The sequence below is a fragment of the Doryrhamphus excisus genome, linkage group LG16 (genome assembly GCF_037039965.1).
Source record: "Doryrhamphus excisus strain RoL-2023G ecotype Guam linkage group LG16, RoL_Dexc_Guam_v1.1, whole genome shotgun sequence".
In the NCBI taxonomy this organism is placed as follows: Eukaryota; Metazoa; Chordata; class Actinopteri; order Syngnathiformes; family Syngnathidae; genus Doryrhamphus; species Doryrhamphus excisus.
The window spans coordinates 16,104,140-16,118,827 of NC_136372.1; the positions used below are offsets into that span (position 1 = coordinate 16,104,140).

At 39.2% G+C, this 14,688-nt stretch overlaps 1 long non-coding RNA gene across 1 annotated transcript; it reads left to right on the plus strand.

Annotated features, from left to right (window-relative positions):
* The first annotated feature begins 3,114 nt into the window (after positions 1 to 3,114).
* Positions 3,115 to 11,883, plus strand: LOC144901887 (uncharacterized). Its single transcript, XR_013630025.1, has 3 exons — positions 3,115 to 3,300; positions 3,898 to 4,087; positions 11,826 to 11,883. It is a non-coding gene; the product is annotated as an uncharacterized LOC144901887 (long non-coding RNA).
* The last annotated feature ends 2,805 nt before the right edge of the window (positions 11,884 to 14,688 follow it).

Consider the following 14,688-nt stretch of genomic DNA (forward strand, 5'->3'; position numbering starts at 1 on the left):
TTTTCACGACATAATCAATAATAATAGGACAACATTTATATCCACAAATCTCAATTTTGGGTCCTGAAAGTTTCATTGAAAAGCGTTTTAAAAATGCATTTTTACATTATTATTATTAACAGCCCTCTAAACATGAAATAACACTCATATAGTCATCAATTATCCTAAATTTATGACCTTTTAAAAATGCATTTTTACATTATTATTATTAACAGCCCTCTAAACATGAAATAACACTCATATAGTCATCAATTATCCTAAATTTATGACCTTTTAAAAATGCATTTTTACATTATTATTATTAACAGCCCTCTAAACATGAAATAACACCCATATAGTCATCAATTATCCTAAATTTATGACCTTTTAAAATGCATTTTTACATTATTATTATTAACAGCCCTCTAAACATGAAATAACACCCATATAGTCATCAATTATCCTAAATTTATGACCTTTTAAAAATGCATTTTTACATTATTATTATTAACAGCCCTCTAAACATGAAATAACACTCATATAGTCATCAATTATCCTAAGTTTATGACCTTTTAAAAATGCATTTTTACATTATTATTATTAACAGCCCTCTAAACATGAAATAACACTCATATAGTCATCAATTATCCTAAATTTATGACCTTTTAAAAATGCATTTTTACATTATTATTATTAACAGCCCTCTAAACATGAAATAACACCCATATAGTCATCAATTATCCTAAATTTATGACCTTTTAAAAATGCATTTTTACATTATTATTATTAACAGCCCTCTAAACATGAAATAACACTCATATAGTCATCAATTATCCTAAATTTATGACCTTTTAAAAATGCATTTTTACATTATTATTATTAACAGCCCTCTAAACATGAAATAACACCCATGTAGTTATTAATTATCCTAAATTTATGACCTTTTAAAAATGCATTTTTACATTATTATTATTAACAGCCCTCTAAACATGAAATAACATTCATATAGTCAGCAATTATCCTAAATTTATGACCTTTTAAAAATGCATTTTTACATTATTATTATTAACAGCCCTCTAAACATGAAATAACATTCATATAGTCATCAATTATCCTAAATTTATGACCTTTTAAAAATGCAGTTTTATATTATTATTATTATTATTATTATTATTATTATTATTAACAGCTCTCTAAACATGAAATAACACCCATGTAGTCATTAATTATCCTAAATTTATGACTTTTTAAAAATGCATTTTTACATTATTATTATTATTATTATTAACAGCCCTCTAAACATGAAATAACACCCATATAGTCAGCATTTATCCTAAATTTATAATGCATTTTTACATTATTATTATTATTACTATTATTATTATTATTAATATTACATATTTGAATGTGTCTGCTAAATGCCTTATAATTGTATTTTAGTTCATGTAGCCATTTTTATGCAGGAAAATGCTTAATTTAGGCCCAAAATACACGCAATTTGCTTAGGTATACTTATTTTTATGTACTAATTTTGAGTCAAATCGTGAAATTCAAGATGAGGGGGGGTCTGTATTATCATTCCCACACAAAATAATTATTGTTCGCCACTCATTAAAACCCACCCGTACACATGAAGCATATACGATTGCGCAATAAGTCAGCAGGTCAACGTGTAGGTGAACTCCGGCACACCCCCCCCGCCCCTTTCAGCTCCATTTTTCCCCACATTCCCCCCCCACTCAGCACCCACAAGCTATATCGTTTAACTGTCACCATTCGCTCCCATTTCGTTCAAAAACACATCATGCGTGGACCCGCTCACACGCGTGACCCTTTGACCTTCCCTTGTTGGTCCGTCCGTCCGTCCGTCCGTCTCACACGCACGCATCACTTCTAAACAGCACAACGTCTCCAAATTCATCACGGAGGTGGGATAAAGCGTGCACCCCCGCTAACTTCAAACAGGAGCAAGGGAGGAGGAGAATGGAGAGTCTCCTTGTTGACTGTGAGAAGATGTTCATGCAAGGGGGGGGGGGGGGTTCACGCTCTGTGACAATGTGGGCGTGTCCCCGAGGACTAACTGACCTGACTAACTGACCTGAAAGGATGATATGCTTTGTTAGGTCGCGACAACACTATTACCTAACCGCAGAACATCCGCTGGAAAAATATAATGAACCGTCATTATCGTCAACGTGGCTTAGCGGCCATCTTTATCACCGTGCTGTTGCTCGGGCCTGCGTTTCCCTTTACCATTCTCTACTTTGTGCACCACTGGTGCGTCTAATAACATTTCCGAGCTTCAACAGGCACACACTTGAAAGCAGAACCCCCAATTGCATATCTAAGAAGCATATTTCATGTATTTTTTTTGCCTCCATTAAGCATTTTCAAGCATAAAAATGACTAAATACAAATAAATAATACAAATAAAAATCATTTCGAATTTTCAATTCATTAATAAAAAATCCTTTAATAAAAATAATTAACAATAATTCCATTTTGGTGGTTAAACTATGGCTTACAAATACTAAAATTTAAGTTTAATATATTATTGTGGTCACGATGCATCAGCAATACCTTTTTCCGGCTTATTTCCGCTCTTTATTCCTCAGTTCCTGTTTACATGCTCTTATTTTGTAGCTGTTTCTTGTTTTGCCCTGTGGTTTGTTCCGTGTGCTTTACATTCATAGTTACACGCACCTGTCTCTAATTTCCCCTTACCTGAAATCGGTTTCTCTGAATCCTGTGGTCGAGCTACTACTCCAAAATGCCAAGACGTGACAGTTCCCTTATTGGTTCGTGTGGAAATGGTAAGTTTTTGTGTTTTTTGTACTTCTAAGTAAGTAACTAAGTAAGTAAATCGAATAGGCTAACGAGTTAGCTTGGTAGCTTGCTATGCTAGCGCCACCGTCCGTCTGTTATTGTCCCTGCAGTGTTTCCGTAGCCGGAACAATATGACGTAAACAAATAATTTGAGTGTTATTTTTATGTCTACATGGTTCTAATAATGTTAAAACCCGTGTTTATAAACGTTATAACCAAGTTTTGTGTACTTTAACAATGAAAATATTAAATTTATTGACTGGTATGTTGTGGTGATAAAGGTACTGTACGTCAGTACTGAGATGACACACTAAAATACATTCAAAACAAAAGTACATAAAAGGGATGCTCTTATTTTGTAGCTGTTTCCTGTTTTGCCCTGTGCTTTGTTCCGTTTCCGTTACAGTCATAGTTGCACGCACCTGTGTCTAATTTTCGGTCTCTCTGCATCCTGTGGTCGAGCTACAACTCCAACTATCGGTTCGTGTGAAAATGGTAAGTTTTTATATATTTTGAACTTCTTCCACACTATGTTGGAAACACTAGTAAGTAAATTGGAGAGGCTAACGAGTTAGCTTGGTAGCTTGCTATGCTAGCACTACCGGCCGTTTCTTTTTGTCCCTGCAGTGTTTCCGTAGCCTGAAAAATATGACGTAAACAAATAATTTGAGTATTATTTTTATGTATACAGGGTTCTCATAATGTTGAATCCCGTTTTTATAAACGTCATAATCAGGTTTTGTGTACTTTAACGATGAAAATATTCAATTTATTGACATTGACTTGTATGTTGTGGTGATAAATGAGGGATGACTCTACATCAGTACTGAGACACTCTAAAATAAATTCAAAACAAAAATACAAAATACATAAAATTGAACCGTTTTTTTTACAAAAAAATTACAAAAAATACAAAATGAAGCACTTTTTTTCCATTTAATATTTCCAATATTCCAATATATTATATTGGACGTATTTGGTGTGACAAAAACCCACCTTATCCCAAACTATTTGTGCATATATTATAGTAAAATTATTAATTTTCTTCTCTGATGCTTTCTTGTTTCCAAATATCCAAATAAACAACACCAGAATGGTATCGGAGACCCACAAGATCCATCTGGTCTATGAAGCCCCCTGATGTCGAGCAGGAAACGAGAGGCGTTTGCAACAGGACAAGCAACCATGTGACTCCACACGCTCCCTACACCTTGCGGTCTTTTATTTTCCTGTTGTTGTGTACCACGGCGGACGGGGACATGGTGTACACCTACGAGTGACGGTACGCAAAAACACACACACTCTCCTGAAGCACCCTCCTCTTCCCGGGAACAATAGCCTGCTGCTGCTGACTGGAAACTCAGGAATGTGGGGTGAAAAAGGATGGAATGCTTAAAAAAAAAAAAAAGAAAGCCCCTCATCAAATAAAAAAAGTTCCTTCTCTTCTATTATAATAGGCAAGGTCAAACGCGCCTTATTGTGCATGTGGTGTCAAACCACTACTCAACCTGACAGGAAGTGGTCTGGAAACACAGGAAGTTCAACATGCTGGGATATTTACTTAGAAATGTTGTATATAGTATTCTAAAATGGCCGCTAGGTGTCAGTAATGTTACTATAATATTCAGTGCATTCATTTTATTGCAGGGTTGAATTATCAGGCAGAATAATAATCCCAAATTACACCATCACTTCCTGTCCGCCCCCCCACAAGCATATTTACAGCAACACACACAAGCATCAGTGTTATTGATGTCTTAAATGTTTTTTATTTTGACCATATTGGCTAATATGAGTGGAACTATATGACTATAGGGGTGTTATTTCATGTCTGAAGGACTCTAATGTATTAGAATAGTTCTAAACAGGTTTTCTATGCTGAAAACAAAAAAAGTTTGGATGGAGGAGATTAAGACCGCAGTCAGGAATATTAGTAGCTTGTAAATAATTTTTATTATCCCTTGAGAAGATGTGAGGCCTTTTGTGGGTTCTTCACCTGGACACTGGATACACTGTGCATGTTTTCACACGGCGGACTGGTGCTGTTTCACACATCCGTTTGAGTATAATAATCATGATGTCGACAAGATATTTTATCTTCAGTCAGCGCCAGGTTTGGACAGTTTGACAACAAGCCCCCATAACACACACCTTAGTGCAAACATGGAAGTTGGCAAACATACATTTTTTTTTTTTACTCCCACCTTCTGCAGTAGACGCAAGTTGGGAAAAAAACAACTATAAGTTACTATTTTTTGGCATAAGTAGACACCTCAATAATGTGGCATTTGTACCAGACATGGGGGGGTCACAGCTGCATGGTACCCCCTTTACCACTTGTTGAAAATCAACACCTTGAAAAAGTAGATTTTTTTTTTGCCTTCTGTGTGCTCTGCTGGGACTCCCAATGGGGGGGGCTTGAAATCAAATAAAAAAATATAACAATAAATTGGCTTTTAAATTGACATTGACAGTAACAATATATTAAGCTGTACATTATAGTCGGCTAGCAGTGTAAACCGGTACAATTCCGCCACCTCGTGGACGCTTTGGTCATTGCTGAACTGGTAAGTTTATATCCTTAACCGCTAGATGGCGGCATTTGATCGTTAATTGAGGACCAAGTCTTTTATATAGTGTTTTGGTAAAAGTAGTCATGGAAAATCCTTTTTATTAACTTGTATTAAAATATGTATGTATTTATATTTTACTAAGGATGACATGACATATTTTATGAAATATATATATCGTCAGGATGCCCCCTTGGACGCCTCCTTGGGGTGGTGTTCAGGGCACCCAGGACATGTTGTAGAGATTATGGTGCTCATCTTGCATGGGAATGCCTCGGGATCCGCTGGGAAGAAGATAGTCCGGGCTTCCCTGCCTGGGCTCCTATCCCTAGATAAGTTTTTTTTAATGTATGTCCCAAAGTGCATGGATGCCGGCTGCCATTTTTGTTTTTATTAAGGTCACAATGAGAGAAATGTTGAGCTATAAATCTGCATACTACTCATTTTATCATATATTATACTTTAATTGCCATAGGCAAATATGACTCTCAATTCATAGTACACCGTGTATGTATATAGTAGTCTGGTCTTATTAAATGCAGCTCTTGTACACCAATGGTTGGCATTAGGCAGAGGCTGACATCAGCAGCGGCCATTAAAGAAGGCTCTCTCTTTTGGCTTAAGCTCTCTTTTGAAGTGTGACTTTAAAAAGATTGGCGCACACTCATCTCCATACCGCGCGTGTCCGCGTGCTTATCTAGTTCTCACACACGCCTTTCACCTCGTTCCGGCCTGCAGTCCAGTCCACCACCGTCGAGCAAAAAAAACTTGCATGACCTAATGGCATTCAAGGCAGGAGCTGTAATAAATGATACACGGCTTTGCAGGTGTTGTAACGCACTTTAGGTTGGCATTGGATTTACAGGATTGTGTTTATTATTATGACTGGAGTTTGCAGCTTCATCAAAGGCAAGATGTATTGATTTTTACTTTTTGCCGTGAGAGAGTAAACAGAGTCTTGGCTGAGCGTAAAACTCAAAATACGCTCAGACTAATTTGTTATTTAGGGAGGAGTGGATGCTGTGAGACTGTCTTGATTGACACGTCCCTTCAACATTGCGTGGAAGTCGTAGTCAGTATACGTCTGGATTGGTCCCACTTTTCAGGGAGGTAAACCAGAGTGTGATGCAACAGTAGTAAAGGACTTTTCCCAGCTGGTCCACATGTGGGATTTGACCGTGTCCCTCCAGGATTTGCGGCATGCTACTACAGTGGTATGAAAAAGTATCTGAACCTTTTGGAATTGCTCACATTTTTGCATAAAATCACCATCAAATGTGATCTGATCTTTGTCAAAATCACACAGATGAAAAAACAGTGTCTGCTTTAACTAAAACCGCCCAAACATTTATAGGTTTTCATATGTTAATGAGGATGGCATGCCAACAATGACAGAAGGGGGCAGAGGGTTCAGTTATTTATTCCAGCACCCCCCATGACCCTCGTGAGGATAAGCGGTAGAAAATGAATGAATGAATGTCTACTATATTGGCTGATAGTAGTGTAAAGCTGACTATAGGGGTGTTATGTCATGTCTAGAGGTCTTTAATAATGTTAAAACCATATTTATATGTTTGTAAAGTGGTTTTCTATGCTCCAACTATGAAAATATTTTATAATAAAGGAATCCTAATTCTGGAACCAATTAACCGCCATAAATGAGGGATTAGTGCCCCGCCAAATAAAACCGCCCAAACATTTATAGGTTTTCATATGTAAATGAGGATAGCATGCAAACAATGACAGAAAGGGGGCAGAGGGTTCAGTTATTTATTCCTCCCCCTTCTGTCATTGTTTGCATGCTATTCTCATTAAAAATATGAAAACCTAGAAATGTTTGGGCGGTTTTAGTTAAAGCAGACACTGTTTTGACAAAAGATCAGATCACATTTAAAATGTGAGAAATTCCAAAAGGTTCAAATACTTTTTCATACCACTGTATGTGCCATTCCGACCTTGTCCAACCAGAGTAGGACCCCGGTTCGCATTACCAGATGTAAGTCGAGCCTAACTTTTATGGACAGAATATCTAGGCCCATCCAAGGCATCGAGGGTGGCCGATTTCGGGACGACAACGTCTCTTCTATTTGTAGACGATGTCGTCCTGATGACCTTTTAGCGTTTACTGGGGCGGTTCGCAGCTGAGTGGGAAGCTTCTGGACTCGGCACTTCCAAATCCGAGGCCGTGGTTCTCAGTCAGAAAATCAGTCTTCCCCTAGGCGGAGGAGCGGTGAAGAGAGAACTGAGCTCAATTTACCGCTTGATCAATGTTACCACCCTCACCTATGGACATGAGCTTTGGGTCTCGACCAAAACAACAAGATCGCGGACACAAGGACCTGAAAGCTTGGTCGTAGATCCGCTGCTCCTTAGCTCGGGCATCTTGTCCGGATGCTGCCCGGACCCCTTCCTGGTTAGTTGTTCCCCGGACACTTTGGAGGGTTTATTGTATGTTTCACCTGAGACCACCTTGGTGTCTTCTCAGTGGAACTGGAAGAAACTGCTGCCCCAATGACTCAGACCTGGATAAATAGAATAAAATAGAATGGGAGTAGTGGCGACCATTGATATATTCCCTGAATGAAAAGCCGTGCCTGATAGCAAACCCCAAATGATTCATTAAAGGCAAATGAGAGCTGGAACTTTTCTTACTGTTCACTTGGGAAATCACAGATGAGGTCAAAGCAATGAATATACGTATATCATCACGTATCAAGCATATGTGCAGGAAACATCACACGCTTTGCTATCTAAGCTGCCGCTGTCATAGAATTAGAACAATGTATGTTTGGACCTGAATGCAACGTCAATTAATTACATCATTACTGAATTTGTGTGTATATATATATATCCAATCAAGTCAAATCAATCAATTATGTATTTAATAAAGGCTCCAGCATGCCCCTGTTGCCCGAGTAAGGATAAGCAGCATAGAGGATGGATGGATTTAATGTGTATTTATTTCATTTTATTAATTTTTTAGTAAATTAACTGTAATAGTATATGTGACTCGTAATTTTTTAATGTGTTTTTTATTAGGGTAAAAATTAAATAAATCATTTAATTTTAGATTTTTATATAAACACAAAAATAATATTTGTCAAAAAAAAATAGTGAAAATAAATAGTGGAAATTTCTGTTAACTTTGACACACACACACACACACATGTACAGTCATCGCCTGTTCCGGATACTAAAATTCCTCCTTTTATAAATTTGAATACTTTTGTGGTTAGAACATAGAAAACCTGTTTATGAGTGTCCAAATATTAATAATTAATAGAAATAAATAAATAGAAATTAAAATTAATAAAATAAGAATTATTAATAAAATTGATGAATAGAAATTTCTGTTTTGTGTTAACTTTGATGCAATAGAAATGAATAGAAATAAATAAATAGAAATAAAAATTAATAAAATAATAGTTATTAATAAATTAATAAATAGAAATTTCAGTTTTTGCGTTAACTTTGACACACACACACACACACACGTACAGTCATCGCTTGTTCCAGATACTAAAATTCTAAATTTAATTATTATTATTATTATTTAATTATAAAATTAATTAATAAATTTAAATACTTGTGGTTAGAGCATAGAAAACCTGTTTATAAGTATCTAAATATTTATTAGAGCTCTGTATACATGAAATAACACCCCTAGAGCCACCTTTAATCTTATATTACCTAATATATACGTGACTTACATACAACCACTAACCTGTGCGGACATTGCAACTTGCTCTGTGTCTTTTTTTTATTATCTTTTATTAATAGAAATAAATGGACGGGTATGAAGAAATGAATTGCCTAGAATGTGTACGACCTTTAAACCCAGGGACCACTAAACTTGTCGTGTGCCTGTTTTTTTTTTTTTTTTTCCCCTTGTGTCCCAAAGAGGGACATGAAATAGTAATTGATTTATCAGTTTAGTGCATTGGGAAACCCAGTGTGTGTGTGTGTGTTATTGTTTTACACCCCTTGCGGCCATTCTGTCTCGCAGACAGCTGTTTGGTGACCTGGTAACACCCACACTCTCACAGCCCCGGCATATTATAAACACACACATTTATGGACACTATGGACAGCTCCCAAGCATTGACACGCACACACTGGCGGACATTGAGGGACCCTTAGTGTGGTGCAATCCAGCTTTTACAAGCTAATCAGCTTATAAAAGTGCTCATAATGTTGACATAAAGCACGAGTAGTAGTAGAAGTAGTAGTAAATGTCCCAACATGGATTCCCATTGACTTTGTGTACACTCTGTCTTTTATATGGAGTATTGCACTTACTGCAATTATATTCATACAAGGCATGTAAGCGTGGAAAAATTTTGCCACTTGACTTGTATTCTTATTTCACCCGCTAGCTACATTCCAACTGTGTGTGTGTGTGTTTTTTTTTTTTATCGGCTATTTTAATAATCCATTTGCGATTGACTGACTGTACGCCGGCGGACCACTTATATTAAGATTATATGACCTTTTTTTATGGCACCTTCAACTGTGAACCTGTTTGCACGGGCGAGGCTTTAATATTAGCACGCTGACACGCTGTAATGTGTTTTGTGATCCTCCGTAATGAGCTCCCAGTGACCGGGTTGAACCGTGAGGTAATTTTAATGTCAGAATGCCGCTGTGACATTTTCAACACGGTGACGCTTTCACGCGTGCTTTTGTGTGTTTTTTTTTTGTTGGTTTGTGAGGTGAAAGTAACGACATGCAAAAATGCATCAGGTCCTGTTCGATATTTTTTTTTTTTCCACTTTTTTAGATTTACTCTATTAGCTCAGGGCATTTTCAGTCTTCTTATAGGCCTTATTGACACCTACACACTCACATAGCACAATCAGAGTTGAATTAACAGAGTATTGTATTATATTAACCAAAAGTGTTATGGTGTTGGTTTCCATGGCACGATGCTAAGTTTAGGGTGCACTGATGTAGTGTTCCCGGAGCACTAGAAAATTGTCCCGTGGAGAGACAAATCACACGTCTTTATCTGACAACTTGATGGACATGTCTGGGTCTCCGAAGAAATTGACCAAACCGACTGCACTTTGCCAGCCATTTGCAGGAAGAGGATGTACACACGGTCATTATCGTTGTGGAAGCGGCCCCCTATTATGTTTTTTTTAGAAGCTGCATTACTGGACGCTTTGGGCAATTTCATGCTGCTGATTTTGTTAGGTCTTGTTATAACTACAAAATCCCTGTCGGTAGGCCGATGCTATACTTTAGCACCAATAAGCGGCTCGTGGGCCACATCCAGCCTGTCAAACATCCGCCAAATACAGTCGTCCCTCATTTATTGTGGTTAATTGGCTCCAGGCCCACCCACTATAGGTGAGTATATTCATAGTTGGCTGCACGGTGGTCGAGTGGTCAGCGTGTAGACCTCATAGCTCGGAGAGTTCTAGGGTTCAATCCCACCCTCGGCCATCTCTGTCCCCCCGTGACCCTTGTGAGGATAAGCGCTAGAAAATGAATGAATGAATGAACCTTCTAAATGTGTGTTTTTTTTAAACATTATTAGAGCTCTCTAGACATGAAGTAGCACCCCTATAGTCACTTATACACTCCTATAATTCATTATTTATGACATTACACAACTCTTTTGCTGGAGACCCGAGTTCAATTCCACACTCAGCCATCTCTGTGTGGAGTTTGCATGTTCTTCCCGTGCATGTGTGGGTTTTCTCCGGGTACTCCGGTTTCCTCCCACATTCCGAAAACATGCTAGGTTCATTAGCAGACTCCAAATTGTCCATAGGTATGAATGTGAGTGTGAATGGTTGTTTGTCTATATGTGCCCTGTGATTGGCTGGCCACCAGTCCAGGGTGTGCCCCGCCTCTCACCCCGAAAACAGCTGGGATAGGCTCCAGCACCCCCGCGACCCTTGTGAGGATAAGTGGTAAAAAATGAATGAATATTCAAAACATGTTTTTTTTTTACTTGCATGAAGGCTATCCATTATTAACATTTCTTAAAGGGGAGACCTATTATGCTCCTATAGAGTAGCTACACACAATAACACAATAATAAGCTTTCGAGATCTTCCAGATTCTGCACCCCTTTCTGCAGTGTTTCCATGGACTTCCTGCTTGCGACCCACATGGTCTGTTTAATTTACTCCACCCCCGGGCCTCCTCTAGGTGCTGGAGCCTACCCCAGCTGTCTTCTGGGCAAGAGGCGGGGTCAACCCTGGACTGGTGGCCAGCCAATCACAGGGCACATATAGACAAACAACCATTCACACTCACATTCATACCTATGGACAATTAGGAGTCGCTAATTAACCTAGCATGTTTTTGGAATGTGGGAGGAAACTCCACACAGAGATGGCCGAGAATGGAATCGAACTGGGTCCCCAAACATCCCATAAAAATAATATTTGATAAAAAGTAGATATTACTATTTTAGTCCTCTCTTTTCTCCCACAGTGGATTATTATTGCACGCTACTGCACATGTGCAGAATGATTCAGGAAGACGCTAAACAAAGAAAATACGAAGCAGAATCGCCGTCGCAACAAACCGCTTGAGAGTGACTCTTTTCATCACAAAGACGTGAGTATTTAAACGGTAAACTGTACTCAATAATCCCCCCGCGGGGAGGATTTTAAGGACGCCCCCCTGACCCCATACCTCAATGGAACATGAGTGAAATGACACTGTCGACCTGAGCTGCTTGGTCGTTGTTTGTTCAGTCAGGTGTGAATTGGTGCCGTATATCCATTAACTTTATCTAGCAGCTCCCTCTGGTAGAAGTGAAAACCTATTTTATTCTTGGAGGCTCTCAGTCAGAGCTTATATCTGTTCCTTTTTGTTCCTGGAAAACCAATACGTGCTCATGTTGAGTAACCGCAGAGTAAAAATGTTCATATGGAGTGAGAGTGTGTGAACCGATGTTTGTTTTGTGATTGACAGGTGACCGGTCCAGGTTGGACTCCGCCTCTCGCCCATGCAGACTCCAGCTCACCCGAGATCCCGAAGAGGATAAGCAGCAAGTGGACTCATGGTAATGGTAATGGTTTAATTTCATTTGAACATGCATCAGATTACAATTGAGTGCCATCCCATAATCAGTTCACAGTTCCACATGTCCAAAAGGAGTAGGAAGAAGCAAAGCTTATTAAATCCTACCCCTCCATCTGGTACTTTTACAATCGGTAACTGTTACATTTGTTCACTTCCTGCTTTCCTAATAAATTTTGATTTATTTTAATTTTATTTAATTTTTAAAAAACTGAATTTAATGGTGGGCGGCACGGCGGTCTAGTGGTTAGCGCACAGACCTCACAGCTAGGAGGACCAGGGTTCAATTCCCACCCTCGGCCATCTCTGTGTAGAGTTTGCATGTTCTCCCTGTGCATGCGTGGGCTTTCTCCGGGTACTCCGGTTTCCTCCCACATTCCAAAAACATGTGCCCTGTGATTGGCTGGCGACCAGTGCAGGGTGTACCCCCCCTCTCGCCCGAAGACAGCTGGGATAGGCTCCAGCACCCCCGCGACCCTTGTGAGGAAAAAGCGGTAGAAAATGAATGAATGAATTTAATGGTTGAATTTCATTTACATTTGTTCACTTCCTGCTTTCCTAATATAATTTTGATTTATTTTAATTTTATTTAATTAAAAAAAAAAACTTAATTTAATGGTTGAATTTCATTTGAACATGCATCAGATTACAATTGAGTGCCATCCCATAATCAGTTCCCAGTTCCACATGTCCAAAAGGAGTAGGAAGAAGCAAAGCTTATTAAATCCTACCCCTCCATCTGGTACTTTCATAATCAGTGTTAACTGTTACATTTGTTCACTTCCTGCTTTCCTAATATAATTTTGATTTATTTTAATTTTATTTAATTTTTAAAAAACTTAATTTTATTTATTAATTTTTTTTGTCATGTACCAAAGTACGAGATGATATGCCCATACAATGGTATAATGGGTACCATAGTAACTGTCAATATAGTGACTAAAAAAAATGATATTTTGCAGTTTTCCTCAAAATATTTTTAAAAAAAATCTCTTTAATTGTATTCCAACGTACGAATGGCCAATAAATTAGCCCCGGGCCACACTTTGGACACCTCTGCCATATAGTGTATATACAACATTTCAACAATATGAGGCCATACGAGGATAACTGTGTCCGATCCCCTAGGTGATGAAGCTCAAGTACATAAATTCGAGTACATTGTGTTTTTTTTTTGGTTTTTTTTTGTCACGTACCGAAGTAGGAGGTGATATGAGTATCCAATGACATAATGGGTACCATAGTAAGTGTCAATATAGTGATATATATAGCACATCATGACTGGTTCAAGACTCTTCATCCTTGTATTTAGCAAACATCAACTGCTTGTATTGTTTCTTGAATTGGCTTTGATTTCCTTACTCGATCCGTTCCATAGTTTGATTCCACATACCAACCATCATTGGGTGGAGATGGTGGAGTTGACTTTCATCAAGCATTGATCCTTTTTTTTTTTTTCTTTGCACCATTGCTCGCTGCACCATTCATCAAGCGCTGCTGTTTTTCCACTTTTTCCAGGTGGGTTGACTCCACGCCGATTCCCCAAAGACACGTTAGGAGTAAAGCAGTCTCTTTCCTTCAACAAGATTGAGAGGGAAGGATGGAGGGGGGGCGAGGAGGAGAAGATTGTGTAAACGCTGTGTGATTTATCCCAACTCCTCTTCTCCTCCTCCTCCTGATGGAGCTTTAGCGCAGCGAGGAGAGACCCACCAAGAGTCCGTGCGTCCATCCATTCTTCTTTTCCTTCCTTCGTTCCAGCTGCCACCGTCTCTGCAGAGCGCGCGCATCACGGAGGAATAGACACACGCACACTCAGCGCACACTCAGTGCACAAACGTGCACGAGAGAGCGAGCGAGCGAGAGAGCGAGAGTGAGTGGGTCACATGCACTCTCTGCAGGATCTCGCTACCGGTCCATGAATGCGCGCGTCCATCCCGCCTCGTCCTTCTCCTAGCAGCCCCGGGACGGCGATGACGGGATACCGAGCGCCGTGATCTCACAGAGGCGGCTCGAGCCCCCCCCCCCCCCCCCCCCCCCCCAACCATGCGCGGCGGGGCCGGCGGAGATCGCAGTGCAGAATCAGCCGCAGGCGCACGCACAACGAAGACTGGATTACTATACAACATTGATGTTCTTTGCAGCCGCGCCGTCGCAAAGTGACACCAACGTGGGATTCCACTCAGTTTTTTTTTTTTTTTTTTTTGGGGGGGGAGAGAGGGGGGACACGGTGGAAAATTATCGCTGGTTTGTTTCTTCTCCTGCTGTGCAG